This window comes from Somniosus microcephalus, chromosome 32 (assembly GCF_052327205.1).
Source record: "Somniosus microcephalus isolate GS21.2 chromosome 32, FLI_Smic_1.0, whole genome shotgun sequence".
NCBI classification, from domain to species: Eukaryota; Metazoa; Chordata; class Chondrichthyes; order Squaliformes; family Somniosidae; genus Somniosus; species Somniosus microcephalus.
In genome coordinates, this window is record NC_141018.1 from 26,405,710 (window position 1) to 26,423,915 (window position 18,206).

At 46.0% G+C, this 18,206-nt stretch overlaps 1 protein-coding gene across 1 annotated transcript in view; it reads right to left on the reverse strand.

The window, feature by feature from the left end:
* Positions 1–788: 788 nt before the first annotated feature.
* LOC147097350 (CUGBP Elav-like family member 4) overlaps positions 789–18,206 on the reverse strand; it is a 345,078-nt gene continuing 327,660 nt past the window's right edge. The window contains exon 12 of the mRNA XM_085972256.1: positions 789–3,677. The gene's annotated coding sequence lies outside the window, so the exon portion shown is untranslated. The remainder of the gene's footprint in view (positions 3,678–18,206) is intronic.

Consider the following 18,206-nt stretch of genomic DNA (forward strand, 5'->3'; position numbering starts at 1 on the left):
TCTCCTAATACATGTGACCAGTGGGGGACAACCACACTGAGGTAAGAAAACTAATAGGCACTTGGTCTAAGCGTTAAACAAAGCTTTAATCAACTGTTTTACAACATAGAGGTCTAGTTGTGTCCTTCACTAGTTCCTGTTAAGAATGCCCTGCGCAAGCTGGGCCCGTGCCCGAGTATTTATACTCTCCCTGGACAGCGCCACCCGTAGGCCGCTCAGTATTATTTCATAAGTCTTTCTTTCATGAATGACTGATTCATGTCACACACCGTGGTAGAATTAACTTGGAAAATTAATCCCCCCCCCTGCACATCAAGCTGGGCAACAGACCAGATGAGTGAGGCCATTAATCACTCTGAATCAGGTGACAGTACAACCATGATGCTCTTCTGCTTTTTTAATTAACTTTCCCAGTTGCCAGTCAGAACAAGAGCTCACCCGAGGCAGGGAATCCACACAGTGAGTTTGTAGGAGGAGCAACGTGGAATTCTTCACTATTTTTCCAAGAGTGATGTTTCTCAAAAAATGAAAGGGAAAAAGATCAACTGAATCTTTGGAACAGTTCTTTAAAAAAAAGGCTATGGACTCTATGGGAGCTACCATTGCTGATATTCCCCTCGTCCCCACCATTTTGACCCCATGAGATTATTTCCTCAAATCTCAGCCAAACGCTGCCCAGCATTTTGAAAAGAACTCAAGATCATTCTGATCACTGTTTGCATGAGGTGGTTAATAATGTTCAGAGATGGTCACATGTCCCATCCCCCCCCGCCCCCCACTGTCCGGAGGTCAAAGGTTTGGTTTCAAATTACTCCACTGGCATTAGTCAGTTCGCCGCCTGCCCATGACATAAAGTGCTTGGTGACGGCAAAGGAAACGAGAGAAGTACAACTACCTGTACCAGTGTATCTCCATCGTCACTGTCCGCCATCATGGAAATGTCTGAAACCAGGAGCAATCCACACCCTTCCCCAAACTGTTGGCACCGGATGTATCTCATCCCCCGAGCTAGAGACCTGATACTTTTAAGTACTGGTCATTGCTTGTAAGTGATGGAAGGTGGCTCCATTTTTTTAAAATTCGTATATGGGATGTGGGCGTCACTGGCAAGGCCAGCATTTATTGCCCATTCCTAATTGCCCCTTGAGAAGGTGGTGGTGAGCCGCCTTCTTGAATCGCTGCAGTCCGTACAGTGAAGGTGCTCCCACAGTGCTGTTGGGGAGGGAGTTCCAGGATTTTGACCCAGCGATGATGAAGGAACGGCCGATATATTTCTAAGTCAGGATGGTGTGTGTGACTTGGAGGGGAACTTGGAGGTGGTGGTGTTCCCATGCGCCTGCTGGCCTTGTCCTTCTAGGTGGAAGAGGTCGCGGGTTTGGGAGGTGCTGCCGAAGAAGCCTTGGCGAGTTGCTGCAGTGCATCTTGTAGATGGTACACACTGCAGCCACGGTACGCCGGTGGTGGAGGGAGTGAATGTTTAAGGTGGTGGATGGGGTGCCAATCAAGCGGGCTGCTTTGTCCTGGATTGCGTCGAGCTTCTTGAGTGTTGTTGGAGCTGCATTCATCCAGGCAAGTGGAGAGTATTCCATCACACCCCTGACTTTTGCCTTGTAGATGGTGGAAAGGCTTTGGGGAGTCAGGAGGTGAGACACTCGCCACAGAATATCTAGCCCCTGACCTGTTCTTGTAGCCACAGTATTTATGTGGCTGGTCCAGTTAAGTTTCTGGTCAATGGTGACCCCACGATGTTGATGGTGGGGGATTCGGCGATGGTAATACCGTTGAATGTCAAGGGGAGGTGGTTAGACTCTCGCTTGTTGGAGATAGTCATTGCCTGGCACTTCTGTGGCGCGGATATTACCTGCCACTTATCAGCCCAAGCCTGAACGTCGACCAGGTTTTGCTGCATTGCTCAGATGGGGGTCAAGAAAGGAACAGCAATTATCTGAGTCGCTTTCTCTACTGACATTTACAGAGCCTCCCTTTCATAGTTCCTGATTAAGTAAAAACAATGCAAATAGTGTAGCTGCTGAGGTTGGCCAATTCAGCATCCCCAACCTCTTATCTCAAGAGGTTTTCTTTTAGGATACATTCATACGATTTTAAGAGTTGGTGCTCAAGATGATCATTAAAAGTTGTTGGGTTTGATATGTAAATGAAGAAAAGTTGAGTGGCAGCCTCGGGAAGTCTGAAGGCAAGGAAAATTAGTGAGAAATGTAAATGGAACATGGGTGCCAAGTCTGACGGCCTCTGCATCACAACATAAAGTGTGAATGTGTGGAAGATAATTATACAAGGCTAGGGTTGAAGGCAATGTTTGGACAACTGTACCAAAATGGCAGGATGCATTAGTACTAACAATGCATGCAAAGCACAGAAATGTTCCATTCATCGGTACTGTCAACCATTATCTTAAACAAAGGCAAAACCAATGAACTGTACAGGGAGTACTGCTTACTTAAACTGTGTACGTTCGTGTGCTCAGCCACCTTGGACAGACCATTGTTGCTTTTGCCCCACTGAAGCCGGCAGCTCCAGTTTTGTTACTCTTTCGTTGTGTGGTTAGTGCACCTTACCTATGAGTGGGCGTTGTAAACAAGACCTCGCTCGCACACATTCTCGTGCGCGCGAGTGTCCCCTCCTGCAGTTCGGTCGCGACGAGCTCACAAAAAAAGACAGCACTCCAGAGCAACAGAACCACTACATTGCCTGAGAAACAGAACGTTAGTCATCACTGGGCTGATCTAATATGAACAGATTTAGTATTTATAGTACTAAATAAATACTTAGGGACAGCAACAACAGCATTTCTATATTTTACAAGTAACCTCTAGTGCTCTTACGGTGAAAGTTCCAGTATTTCATCAGCTACTGTACATAAGGACATAGCTTATGAGCCAGGTCTTCTGTAATATAAAATGAATGTTCCGCTCCCATATATTTGCAGAATCGATTGTCTCTCCACTGTCTGAGCGCCTCCCAAAATACTTAAGTGTTCCTAAAATAACTCTTAAATCCTATGAAGCCTTTTCTTGTACGCAAGTATTTTTCCCTAAATCACCATGAAATGTTATGATCTATTTTTTTTTGACTTACTTACAACTATAAGATAAGATTTAAAAAAGTTTGGTCCTTTGGTCCCTAATCATCTAAGGAATGATGTGATCTTTACAGTAGTAGAACTGTTAAATCCCTGTGCCAGCTTCAGAAATGTCCCTTTATCTGTAATATCCTGCCCGGTTCAGAGGCAAGGATGTGTCGTGTTGGCTGTAGGCACACAATCTTATCCAGCTGGCTTTGGTTTTTTTTTTAAAGTCAGTAATTACCATTTAATCCTCTGAACAACAGTTATTCAGTGCTTGTGGATTAACTCAGTCATGGTGTGTCTCAATGTCCTTATCACAGTTCCAGTGCGAATATGATTTTTTTTTTCTCGTCGTGATTTTTTTTTTGTTTGTTTGTTTTAGGTTTTTTTTTTTTGTTTTGTTTTCCATCCAACTTCCTTCTCTCGTTTTTTTTTCCTCTCTTCCCCCGAAAATCGCTCCCGAAGTGTTTTCCCCCTTTTTTGAAATCTAAATCTGTTTTCCTCCACAGTGATATGCAGCAAAATAAAAAGAGTCATAGTTTTCAGACTGCACTTGTGACAAAGGATCACTGAATGCGGCGGTGCTTCCATCCTGAGAGAGAGAGAGAGAAAGAGAGAAGGACAGAAAGGAGAAAAAAGATGAATTAATACGACAGGAAGACAGCAATTGGCAGTGACCAATCATAAACACTTCAGTGGCAAAGCTAGGCCCTAGAATTACCTAAAATGGATGACCTCACGTCAGATGTGGCCTAACTGGGCCCTCAGAATACAAGGCCTTTTCTCAGAACAGTGTTAAATGCCTCGTTAAGATAAAGATTGGGTGAACGCGTGCCGTAAAGGGAAAGATTTTCCCGTGAAACGAGTATGAGGAATTTCCTCCCTTTTTGCACCCAATGGTTGCAGCAAGCATTTCCAGCTCCGCCGCAACATGGAGATTCCTCCAATCTACCCCGGCAATCCGGCCTCACCACAACCTCAAGTGTCACAACAGCTGATACCTGGGATGGCAGGAATGACGTATGAGGAGAGATTGGGTCGATTGGGCTTATACTCGCTGGAGTTTAGAAGAATGAGAGGGGATCTCATTGAAACTTATAAAATTCTAACAGGACTAGACAGACTAGATGCAGGAAGGATGTTTCTGATGGTGAGGGAGTCCAGAACCAGGGGTCACAGTCTAAAGATAAGGGGTAAGCCATTTAGGACAGAGATGAGGAGGAATTTCTTCACCCAGAGTGGTGAACCTGTGGAATTCTCTACCACACAGGGCAGTTGAGGCCAATTCATTAAATATATTCAAGAAGGAGTTAGATATATTTCTTAAGGCTAAAGGGATCAAGGGATATGGGGAGAAAGCAGGGACAGGGTACTGAATTTGGATGATCAGCCATGATCTCATTAAATGGCGGAGCAGGCTCGAGGGGCCGAATGGCCTACTCCTGCTCCTATCTTCTATGTTTCTATGTTTCTGTAGCGCATCAGTTCCATTTGCTACACTGCGTTGTATAGTTTTTACAGAAATTGAGTTTGAATGTTGCAATTGGATTAGTAGCAGGCACTTAAATGTATTTACAAGTGACTGCAAGCCTACTTTGTTGACAGCTAACTTCTTTGAGAGAAACTATTTCTGCTGGTTTGGGAGACTAGGACGAGGGGACCATAGTCGAAGAATTAGAGTCAGACCTTTCAGGGGTGAAATTAGGAAACACTTCTACACACAAAGGTGGTAGAAGTTTGGAACTCTCCTTCGCAAACGGCAATTGATGCTGGGTCAATATTATGTGATTGATAGATTTTTGTTAACCATAGGTATTAAGGGAAATGGGGCAAAGGCGGGTATATGGAGTTAGGTCGCAGAAGGGCCATGATCTCATTGAATGGCGGAACAGGCTCGAGGGGCTAAAAGGCCCACTCCTGTTCCTATGTTCCACATGAGCCTCTTCCCACCCCTCTTCATCTAACTCTATCAGCATAACCTTCTAGCATCCTGTTAAATGCATCTATGCGATTCGCCTCAGCTACTCCTTAGACGGGCTGTGATTTACTTATTTTAAATATTTCTTTCTGCAGGGAATATGGGGCGATTGATGATGTGGATGTGGGCCTGCACATTAATATGAGTTTTCTTGATGTAAGTACTGACTCCAGTGTCGATTGCTTCACATTCCTCTTTTTGCTGTGCATTGTACTGATTTATAGCTGTAAAGATTAATATGTAGAAGCCCAACACACGTAGGGAGAAATATCAGTGGAAACAAAATACGATATTCCCACTGACCCATCATACACGGACTCTGATAGAGTGGGTTCGATGGGCTGAATGGCCTTTTCTCACTCTGGAGTTTCTCATGTTCTTAAAGCCAATCTTCAGCCACCATTTTAAGCCCGAGACTGTCGGGCTGATTTTACAAAATGGTGCTCCCGGGTAAGAAGCCTCACCTGCCAGAAGAGGATATTGGGAATTTGAGGGAGTGCTTGCTGCGATTCTCTGGCCGTGGGTGGAAAGAAAATCGCAGGAAGCGGACGCCCAATTTCCCGATTTTCGCTGCCAGCGGGCAAGACTCTCTGCGGGCGTGCGATTGTGTAAAATCAGCTCCTGGGCCCTTCATTTGCATTGTTTAAACTGAGCTCACCACTGTTAGACCAGATTGCAGGCACCCATCTTACCCCTCGTTTTCCACCCGACAATACTGGACATGGACAGGAGTGCGGTAAAGTTTATTGGGAGGTTAAGGATATTTATGCTGGCCCGAATGACAGATAATTAAACGGTAAGTGTCGATAGTCTAAAGAGCGGAGATCTGACCCTCAAGTCTCCATCGTCTCATCGTTCCCCTTCACCCTCTGTAAAGGGAAACTTTCCCCACTGCTGGTTTACCATTTCTGTCTCTCTGTAACATGACTGGTCTTGAATAAATAGTATCTATTAATTAGCTAACAAGACTTTTGTCATCAATGGGCTTTTCCGAACTCAACTGTGTTGCCATCAAGTGAGCGTTAAGCTGTGAATAGAAGCCATCAATGAAGCAGGGACATGATTCAAAACTTCTGAAGCAATGGAGACATGCAAGGATGGAGCTGCCAATTGGGTTATCCTTTCATACAAGTTTATATGAGTAATGATATTCTTATTAATGGCCCAGAAATTCGGGTCCCAACGCGTGAGTACGCACGGGGTACTCACGCGTAGGCCCAACGAAAGTACCGGTTTTGTGCATGCACTGCGCATGCGCAGGAAACCGGCACTTCCGTTCCCCTGAAAGAAGGGGTTCGCAGGTGGAACGCGTGCGCCGGAGAGGCAGCGCGTGCGCATCGAACTTCTGTTTTTTTTGCAGGTTTCTCCGGGAGGGTAAGTCTCCAGCAGTTACACTTTTAAAAAGCAGGCGCAAGGCCTGCTTTTAACAAAGTAAGTGGTGAATTAATTAAAATTAAATCATTTTTCCCACAGGTTTATTATTTTTAAATACTTTAAAGAAAAGTAAGTTTATTTTTAGCCCCGTTCGAATATGTCATTAATTTTTTCAAAAATTTAAATTATTGTTTAAAATAGTTATTTCATGTAATTTATAGTTATTTTAAAAGTGTGATTTAAAAAAAAATTATTTGAAGTTTTAGTGATGTTTTGGGGCTTATAGTATTTATAGGTTTGACAGCTCTTCCTGTCAAACTTATGAATGAAGCATTCCCTGCTACCATTGGCTCTCCATGGCCCACGTGATCCCAGGGGATGCTTCGAACTAACTGCGCCCCTGGGATACACAAGCACTGCGCGACGGCAGTTGGAGGAGGCCCAGGATCGGAATCCCACGCGGGCCCACAGCTCAACGTCCGGCGCGCTAGGTAAGTGCAGGTCGGGGGCTTGCACCCGCGGGAAGCCTCCGACCCGAATTTCTGGGCCAATGTGTTCTTACCAGTTTAGCGAATCTGCGAATCGCATTTCAGGTATTAAATGGGTATTTGGTCATTAAAATGGATCGCAAAAACAGAAGGGATGTAGAGAAAAGTTATCTGAATGAGATGAAACGGAATTGCAAAAAATGTCAATATAGAAGGGAACACAGTGCGTTCAAATGTTGTAAAACAGGTGAAAAGGGGATTGAAACATCAACTTGATTTGAATGCTAATGTGTCCATGCAGCTAATGATGGGATCGCTGCAGAATGGAGAAGTGTAGAAGGAGACATATGGACATAGGAATGTACAGGACCAGAAATGACCACTGCTATCCGGCTTTCTGGTCCCAGTGTCTAGGAAATCTCATATCCCACCATACCAGAATGGTTCCGGGGATGGGGGATCTTAGCTACAAGGACAGGTTGGAGAAGCTGGATTTGTTTTCATTGGAGTAAAGGAGGTTGCGGGGTGATTTGATCGAGGTGTACAAGATTAGGACAGGTTTGGATAGGCTAGACGGAGAAAGGCTGTTCCCACTAGTTGATGGTACAAGGACTAGGGGACACAGATTTAAGGTTTTGGGCAAGAGATACAGGGGGGACGTGAGGAAAAACCTTTTTACGCAGCGAGTGGTGAGGACCTGGAACTCGCTGCCGACGGAAGTGGTGGAAGGAGCCACTCAATGTTTTCAAGGGGAGACTGGATAGGCACTTGAGGGAAATAAACTTGCAGGGCTACGGGGATAGAGCGGGGGAATGGGACTGACTGGATTGCTCTGCAGAGAGCCGGCACGGACTCGATGGGCCGAATGGCCTCCTTCTGTGCTGTTATGACGCTATGACTATGACCTCTTATATCCCTCTATCCAACTATTCTCCAGGTATTTATCCAACTCCCTCTTGAATTTGCTGAGACAATCACCACTGCCACCCCCACCCCCCCCACCACACCTTGGCACACATTCACCACACTTAAATTTGATATGGCAATAGGGCCGGTGAATGGAGCTGAGGCAGGTGGTCAGCCATGATCTCATTGAATGGCGGAGCAGGCTCGAGGGGCCGAATGGCCTACTCCTGCTCCTATTTCTTATGTTCTTAAACTCTCTTCTCACCTTCCCTCTTCTAATTTCTAGACCTCTCGTGGAATATGCTTCTGTATTAAATGTATTGACTTTTGTCTCGCCCGTGGCCAAAACCGATCCAAGCGAAGAAACCCAGCTGTCGTGACCTTCTTGCTGTAAGCTTAGTGTTTAACCTTTTGAGCTATCCTGGCACTAGGAGGATGTGTCCTGGCTAGCAGTCTGGTATTATAAATATCTCCACACGTGATTAGGATGGATAAATTACAAGGAACATGAGTACATTCCATTCACCCTCATGGGTGCAGATACCCATCATGAAACACTGCTGGGCTGAGTGTATTCTAGCAGTACGTTTTCCTTCTCCCACCTCTTTCAGGTCTCTCCTCATTCCTCAGGTATGATCCTAGACAATGAGCGCCGTCGGGCTATTTGTTTTTGGAGGGCAAGACCAGCTGACGCCCGCATTCCAGCAGGGACCATTGGGCAGCGATCCGAAGCAGGAACCCCGGATGACTTTTTCTTCCCTCCCAACTCCCTCGTTCGGGGGGCAGGGGGCACCGGGGCCCACTGGGGAGCTCGTTTTTTTCCCCCAAACCCGGCTGAAATCGGCTAACTCGCCAGAGACCGAAGCTGGGATCCTCCCGCTCTGTGGGGCTCAACGCACAAAATACTGGGTCATGTAAAAAGACTACTGAGCCCTTGGTGTGAGTATAAAACAAGGCTTTAATCAACTGTTTCACAACAATGAGATTCTAGTTACATCACTAGTTCCTGGTTACAGAAACATCCTGAGCAAGCTGGGCCCACGCCCGAGTATTTATACTCCTTGGACGGCGCCACCAGCTGGCCGCCCAGTGTTACTTCACGAGTCATGATAAGATTCATGACACTGGGTACTTAAGCGGCCGAAGAAAAGTAGCGGTGTTCCTCAAACTTTACCAGGTTGAAGTAGCACAAAGCCTACATGAGTCTCTGCTCCCTCTTCCGAGCATAGGATGTCCATCTTAGGATGTTTTTAATTAAAGCTAAAAGAGCTGGGGAATATTTTGATATTGAAGTGTATTTCGTGCGTGTATGGTTCTCTGGAGTGAATTCGAATGTGTGGCTACATGGCAGGGGTGTGGAATGGTCAAGCGTTAAAGGGACAGCACATTCAACTGTAACTTGGCCTAGCTCTGCCACGGAATAACATCAAGTTTAACAATCCATCCAGTCACTACGTCTGAAAGATGCACTGCATCTGAGGTTACGGGTACTGTACAACCAAGCTTGTTAAATTAGGAATTTTCACCAAAAAACAAATTTTAAAGTAAAACAAAAGAACAAATTAAGTGATTCAAATGCTGGCACTGGTGCATGCTGGGATAGAAAGAACAATCATGCTGAATTTAGGTTCCATTGAACGCAAACACTGTAGCTCTTTCCGATACCAGAAATAAAACACAATCACAAGTGGCAACCCCACAGCAACAGCAATATCCATCGGAGGACCCTTTTCATTTGCTTTTAATGATCAGCACAGAGCTCGGTGAGGTCAATAGATGAGGTGACATAAAATTGCCTTACAGTATGCAGCCCTGAGCCCACTGACTCATGAGGCCCTGCTGCCTTGCACTCGTTTTTCTTGTGGGTCGGCTCGCTCGCTAAGCTGAGGACCGTGTTAACATCGATTCGGGATTGAGGAGAGGAGGCTACCAGAATGGTTTTCAGAGGGGAGCGCAGCGCATTGCACACACTTTAATATGGCACAAAAGGGGGTAATCGCGAGGAGGGTCTTTTGAGAGGCAAACAGCGGGCAACCGCCAAACCGCCTCGGAACCGGCCATGGTGCGGGAGAAGCAGGCCACCACACGTGGAGCCGAGCCGGCAACAGTGAGGAGGAGGCTGCGGTGACGAGGGGGACGGAGCGGCTGAGGGACATCGTGCTCCCACTGCCACGGGATGCCAAAGAATTGACTTTCTGAACACGGCGCTGTAATAATAGCTGACGTGTCCCGACGGGGAGTAAGCATTCCATTGTACTAGTACATATGGCAAATAAAATTGAATTGAATTGAATTGGATTGGTGGATGCTGCCACCTTCTCCATAGATGGAAGATTAAAGCATCCCCATCATGCGGCTGTGGAGCTCCTAATCAGACCCTGGAGCACATCATTGAGCACTGCCCTCAGAGGAAATTCACAGGCAGCCTACAAGGTATCCGCGCTGTTACACCGGAAGCTTTGGCCTGGATATCCAACTCAGATATTCACATTTGATTTGCTTTGCTGCTACCATACGACAGAAGAGGGGCAATGTCTTGGGTTAAAGCATTGACGGCAAAAATAAATTGGGACTGATTTTTATCCTCCGTGAAGACTGGTTCCTGGGATGGCGGGACTGTCGTATGAGAAGAGATTGAGTAAACTAGGTCTGTATTCTCTTGAATTCAGAAGAATGAGAGGGGATCTCATTGAAGCATACACAATTATTACAGGGCTTGATAGGGTGGATGCTGGGAGAATGTTTCCCTTGGCCGGGGAGTCTAGAACCAGGGGCCACAGCCTCAGGATAAAGGGTTGGCCGTTCAGGACCGAGATGAGAAGACATTTCCTGTCAGATGCTTAAGTTACAGTATCATTCAGCTGGAGAAATCAATTCGTAATGTCCACTAACGTTAATTTATTGGAGTATTTAGGAATAAATATAGAAAACTGTAAAATGTTTTCAGCAGGCGTTTGAATAACTTCATACGTTTTGAGCCAGAGATCTTTGTCAATTTAATTTCGATCACCACTGAATAGAAAAGGGAGGGAGCCAGAAATTAATGACGTCTTTCCGTATTTGTGAGAAGGTTCAAAGTCTCGAAATGGTCAATGACTTTCCTGTCTTAATTGGTTTTGTTTCTGTGTGTTTAGCTCTATTACCTTCCTGTTGCAGCTGTCTTTTACCTCGGTAGGAGTTTGGATGGACGGGAGCGCCAGGAGATGGAACTTGTGACGAAGGCAAATGGTATGCTGGCCTTCATTACAAGAGGATTTGAGGACAGGAGTAAAGAAGTCTTACTCCAACTATATAGGGCCTTGGTGAGACCACACCTGGAGTACTGTGTACAATTTTGGTCTCCTTACCTAAGGAAGGATATACTTGCCATAGAGGGAGTGCAACAAAGGTTCACGAGATTGATTCCTGGGATGGCGGGACTGTCGTATGAGAAGAGATTGAGTAAACTAGGCCTGTATTCTCTTGATTTCAGAAGAATGAGAGGGGATCTCATTGAAGCATACAAAATTATTTCAGGGCTTGATAGGGTGGATGCTGGGAGAATGTTTCCCTTGGCTGGGGAGTCTAGAACCAGGGGCCACAGCCCCAGGATAAAGCGTAGGCCATTCAGGACTGAGATGAGAAGACATTTCTTCACTCAGAGGGTGGTGAATCTTTGGAATTCTCTACCCCAGAGGGCTGTGGAGGCTCAGTCATTGGGTATATTCAAAACAGAAGTCGCTAGATTTCTGACTAGTAAGGACATCAAGAGATATGGCGATAGGGCCGGTGAATGGAGTTGAGGCAGAAGATCAGCCATGATCTCATTGAATGGCGGAGCAGGCTCGAAGGGCCGAATGGCCTACTCCTGCTCCTATTTCTTATGTTCTTATGTATGAAAGGGCAGCGATTAATTTACAGGCTAACTCCTCATGAGATCAGATTTATGAGTTTTATAAAGTTTACAAAAAAATACTTAGGTGAATGTGGAGGATCAGGTGTGCCCCACAGCAGTCCCGAAGATAATTGCCGGTCCCCGCTCAGCCCCATCCCAATCGCGTCCTCCCTCCCCCGTCGACCCCCCTCCCTCCCCACCCAACTGCATGCTCACGGAACCGGCGAGCTGCCTCTGTGCTACCCACAGCCGGAGCAGCTCGCTGACAATGTGGTCCGCGGCCCAGCTTCGGGTGAGCCTCGGGCTGGAAACGGACTGAACCGAATTCCCACCCCACAACGTGTTCACCTGAAGTTCCTCAATCCGCCATTTTAACCAGGCTTACATCTCCAGGAAAACAGTGGGGAGAGGAATGCCAGGTGAATGTATTAAGCGATTGTACATTAGCATTCCCCCCGCTTTAATGTCAAAGCCTGAGCTAGCATTTATTTTTATTTACAGTAACTTCCTAGCTTTGCTTTTTAATTGAGACGGAGCAAGCAGAAAACTCCCAGCGATCGAATGAGTAGAGATTGAGTAGATTGGGCCTGTACTCTCTGGAGTTTAGAAGAATGAGAGGTAAGGTATAAGATTCTGAGGGGGATTGACAGGGTCGATGCTGCGAGGTTGTTTCCCCCTGGCTGGAGTGTTTAGAACTAGGGGTCATAGTCTCAGGATAAGGGGTCGGCCATTTAAGACTGCGATGAGGAGGAATTTCTTCACTCCGAGGGTTGTGAATCTTTGGAATTCTCTGCCCCAAAGGGCTGTGGATGCTCAGATTTTGAGTATATTCAAGGCTGAGATCGATAGATTTTTGGACTCGAGGGATATGGGGATTGGTCGGGAAGGTGGAGTTGAGGTCGAAGATCAGCCATGATCTTATTGAATGGCGGAGCAGGCTTGAGGGGGGGGCCTTATGGCCTACTCCAGCTCCTAATTCTTCTGGCCTTATGTGGCTGTGCTGGGATTTTGCAGCAGAGAAGCATACAGGCAATTTTGTATCACATTTTTTCCAAAATAATTTTGATGTAATGGAATGATATGCAATAATACTGGAACCATATGAACAACAGGCACTGGGCTATATATCAAGTGAAAAAGGTCCCTGAATTTCTTCAATATTTTGGTAGATAATCAATAAAGTGGAGACATCAAAAAGGCATCAATTGCTCACATAGATACTCGTGACCAGTAGTGAAATAGCAAGGAAATTGCAGGAATAAAGCCAACTGTATATCTATTTTTTTTCTCAATAATATGTCACACATTTAATATGGCACCACAACACGGAACTCACACTACAAACAGCAAAGGTCAAAAGGTCACGATCTGGTTAAGATAGACCAATCAGCACTCCAAGTTTACTTACAACGACCACTAACGGTACCATGGGCAATACGGATAACGCACGTCACAACCGCAAAAAAAAAACGTGACCTCACGTCATGCAACGCAGCGACAGTCCGTCACATGACGTCATCAAATGACACCTTCACTGCAAACGGGCAACTTACGGGTCGGGACATGTCTCCCCCGTGACCGCTAGAGTCGCTAGGTAACGTCATAGAGTTTGAGAATGACTTGCGGTCATCTGGAGCTATGATAAGGCCCTGCCTTGTATGGTTGTGGTTAGTTGTAAAAGAAGAAAAAATGTTTGGAGATGCAGAATAATCCCGTCATCTTGACTTTCTTTTCTCTTTAGTCTGACTTTCTTATCGTTCTTACAAAGCATTTTACCTCTGTAGTACACAACTCTTTTGACAACAAAAAAAGACATTGAACAGGGTGCAACAACATAACTTACACAACAGAACAAGATAATGTGTTCAAAAGGGCATTATTACACCTTTGGGTTCCGTGCCTGACTCGGACTATGGGTAGTAGGACTTTATCAGAGCTTCATTTCATCACCGTGTCTGGGAAATCAGGTTGTCATCATGATCCTCTGCTACATTTTACGTTGCAAAGAATTATTTGGGAACAGAAGCCTCGGCTGGAGTATTGTGTCCAGTTCCGGGCACCACACTTTCGGAAGGATGTCAAGGCCTTGGAGAGGGTGCGGAGGAGATTTACCAGGATGATACCAGGGATGAGGCACTTCAGTTACGTGGAGAGACTGGAGAAGCTGGGGTTGTTCTCCTTGGAGCAGAGAAGGTTAAGGGGAGATTTACCAGGATGATACCAGGGATGAGGCACTTCAGTTACGTGGAGAGACTGGAGAAGCTGGAGTTATTCTCCTTGGAGCAGAGAAGGTTAAGGGGAGATTTAATTCAGGTTTTCAAAATCATGAGTGGTTTTGATAGAGTAAATAGGGAGAAACTGTTTCCACTGGCAGGAGGGTCAGTAACCAGAGGACTCAGATTTACGATAATTGGCAAAAGAACCAGAGGGGAGAGGAGGAGAATTATTTTTACACTGTAACAGTAGGTTCCATGCGGTTATTGAATATTGAAATTCGCTAACTGCTGCTACACCGTGGCCTCTTAAATGGACTGTGCCACACACAGATATATTAAAGTTACTGATACCAGTGAAACACCTGGGGATGAGGGGATTGCCCTATGAGGAGAGATTGAGTAGACTAGGCCTATATTCTCTAGAATTTGGAAGAATGAGAGGTGATCTCATTGAAATGTATAAAATTCTTACAGGGCTTGACAGGGTAGATGCACGGAGGATGCTTCTCCTGGCTGGATAGTCTAGAACCAGGGGTCACAGTCTCAGAATAAGGGGTCGGCCATTTAGGACTGAGATGAGGAGAAATTTCTTCACTCAGAGGGTGGTGAATCTTTGGAATTTTCTACCCCAGAGGGCTGTGGAGGCTCAGTCGTTGAGTATATTCAAGACAGAGATCGATAGATTTTTGGATATTAAGGGAATCAAGGGATACAGGGATAGTGCAGGAAAGTGGAGATGAGGTAGAAGATCAGCCCTGATCTTATTGAATGGCGGAGCAGGCTCACGGGGCCAGATGGCCGACTCCTGCTCCTATTTCTTATGTTCAGTGAGGAATGCAAACTAACACAATGTAGTAGATATTGGGGAAACTGAATGGGAAAAAATGTCGACACTGCTTAACTGGTTCTGCAAAACTGGTCACTTGAGTACAGTTTTTGGCCTAGGGTTCAGGGTCTGATCCCAGGGTCCCCCAGGTCAGGGTCTGATTCCAGAGCCCCAGGCCAGGCTCTGATCCCAGGGCCCCAGGCCAGGCTCTGGTCCCAGGGCCCCAGGCCCAGGCTCTGATCCTAGGGCCCCAGGCCAGGCTCTGATCCCAGGGCCCCAGGCCCAGGGTCTGATTCCAGGGTCCCAGGCCAGGGTCTGTTTCCAGGGCCTGTCTGAAAGTTCAGTCAGTAGAATGGAAGGTTCTGAGCTTCAAACACTAGCGGCCTTGCTGCAGTCGGTAGTGAACAGGCTTGTTCGCAAGCAACGTAAGCCAGGCCTAGTCAGCCCGTAGCTTCTCCACTATTTAAGATGGCACTCACTCTTACAGCCCAGCTGAGGACTAGCAAGCCTGGCCCAGCCGTAGCAAAAGCCCAGGACGCCAATTTGTGGCATTGTAGTCAAGCACCAAAGCACTGGGCTATTACAGAGGGCTTGACATTAACTTGAATTTGAACCTGTTTTTTGAAATTGAAACACCAATATCAATGGAAGAGATCACCTGTGTACAATACAGATATGTCCACGGCCCCATTGTTATTTGAACTATTTGAAAATCAGGCACAAATAGGCCACCCAAAGGTATAATAAAACAAACAGTGACGATGGTTCCTCGGCAACAATGCTGAGATGGCTGCTCTTGGGACCTGCAGCCGCAGTACCCTGTACTTCATCATCTGCTCTGAACAAAAACGTTTTTAAATATCCAGAGTCTCATTTTAGCTCCGTCACCACGAGAGCCCATCACAGTTTGTGTGGTACCAACTCCTTGCGAAGGTCAATTTTGATTTTTGGGGTTTTTTTTGGTTTAACCGATTGCCGAAACCGAAACCACGTATTTTTTACGTTACCGGGCAGACTTTGCCTTAAGGTTAAAAACAAAAAAAAAAGGTGGAACAGAGGAAAAACAGCATCAGTCGGATGTTGCCCCCTTCAAAAATAAAAAAACACACAGCGAATGACACAATCAGACACAGACTCAGATCTGAGCGGAGTAGATCTCAACAGTTCACATGAATGAAACCATTTGGCGGTACTTTCACTTATCACAGCAGGGAAAACGCCTTGGGACGTTTTACTAGGTTAAAAGGCGCTATATAAATACACGCTGTTGTACGTGAAATGCTTTGCGACGTATCAGAGAGTCACAATGAGATGCTGTATAAAACAAGCCTGTCTTTCTTTTAACCAAGGTTTAGGTGGGGCAAAATTAAACTGGGGGTGGGGGGGGAGGAATGAAAAGTAAAATCATCTCATTGAGGCAGAGGGTTTCGGAGGGTTATTTTGATGTGGTAATGAAGAATGGTTTATTGGATAGCTGGATAGCCAGCTTATGTCTCTTTACCTGCCCTATTACCATCTCGTCTCGCCTTGAATATCTCTTAATGTCTCTTCACCTCTCAGACCTCCCCTTTGTTCTTTCATCCCCTCCCCCATTTCCCAGCCCCCCAAACTTGCTTTTTAATCTGTTTCATTTCCTGCTTTTTTTCTCAGTCCTGACGAAGGGTTTCGACCCGAAACGTTAACTCTGTTTCTCTCTCCACGGATGTTGCCTGGCCTGCTGAGTTTTTCCAGCGTGTTCTGTTGATATAATGGTTTGTTGGAGCACGGATAAAGGTGACACCTTGGTTACAATGACGGGGTGCGCACGTGTCAAAACGGTTTCGAACGAGGAGGCAACGGAAAATAGGACAGCGTCCCGTTAACACTGCGATTCGAGTCCCAGCCCTAATTACAGGCGTCTTGAGCGAGTTTGTAAAAGACTTATCCCCCCCTCCTCAACTTCCCTTTCGCTTCAAGCAAATGTTTAATTGTAGAACGGTCACCAGCCGCCACCACCCTCCCCCCGGCTTCTGGAACGAGCAGCCCAGTCTCCGAGCACACAGCAAGCACCGCTCTTCAAAGTAACTCACGGCCTGTGTGAAGCGGTGCGTGCGCACAGCAAGATCCCACAGACGACCAGGAGGGGGATGACCGACAAGTTCAAACTAGTTTAATGGGAACCAGAGCTCTGGTTTTGTTTTTCTTCTTCTTCTTTTAAATAGAAATTCATTTTTTTCCCCCCCATTTACTCCTATGTGTGGTGATGGGGAGACGTCCGTCCAGGTTAATAAGGTTTTCAATAAATTAGCATCTGATTTTAGATTTGGCAAATGTGGTAACGGGAATATTAATTATGAACGACCTGAAGAAATTTGATATTATTTCATCCTTAAAACCGAATCAGCTCTCCCAACACTCCTTTATAGTGGATTAAACAAGCCCTCGTAAAACTCATTAATCTCGCCAGTCTGCCAGCGTTTTCAAGCTCAAATAACTTCATTGGAACAAGTGCCCCCTCTTGTGGTACAGGAAAGAATCACACCTCTGTTCAGGGACCTTCAGAACTCAACATACACTCAAAATGGAAATTATCCCCGGTGACACCTCTGCCCCATTTACATCTCGTACGGACCCTTTTCCCTCCTCCAGCAACACCCTTGGCAGACAAACAAAATGAGTCCAAGCTAAAGAGAACTATCTTTTTGGAAAACAAAAATATTTTAAACGTTTAATTCACAGGCGTCATAACGGCACAGAAGGAGGCCATTTGGCCCATCGAGTCCATGCCGGCTCTCTGTAGAGCAATCCAGTCAGTCCCATTCCCCCGCTCTATCCCCGTAGCCCTGCAAGTTTATTTCCCTCAAGTGTCTATCCGGTCTCCCCTTGAAAACATTGAGTGTCTCCGCTTCCACCACTTCCGTCGGCAGCGAGTTCCAGGTCATCACCACTCGCTCTGTAAAAAAGTTTTTCCTCACGTCCCCCCCTGTATCTCTTGCCCCAAACCTTAAATCTGTGCCCCGTAGTCCTTGTACCATCAACTAGTGGGAGCAGAGAAGGTTCACGAGGTTGATTCCGGAGATGAAGGGGTTGCCTTATGAGGAAAGGTTGAGCAGGTTGGGCCTATACTCATTGGAGTTTAAAAGAATGAGAGAGGATCTTATTGAAACATATAAGATTCTGAGGGGGCTCGACAAGGTAGATGCAGAGAGGATGTTTCCCCTCGTGGGGGAATCTAGAACGAGGGGGCATAGTTTCAGAATAAGGGGGCACCCTTTTAAATCGGAAATGAGGAGGAATTTCTTCTCTCAGAGGGTCGTGAATCTTTGGAATTCTCTTCCCCAGAGAGCTGTGGAGGCTGGGTCATTGAATATATTTAAGGTGGAGATAGACAGATTTTTGAACGATAAGGGAGTGAAGGGTTATAGGGAGCGGGCAGGGAAGTGGAGTTGAGGCCAAGATCAGATCAGCCATGATCTTATT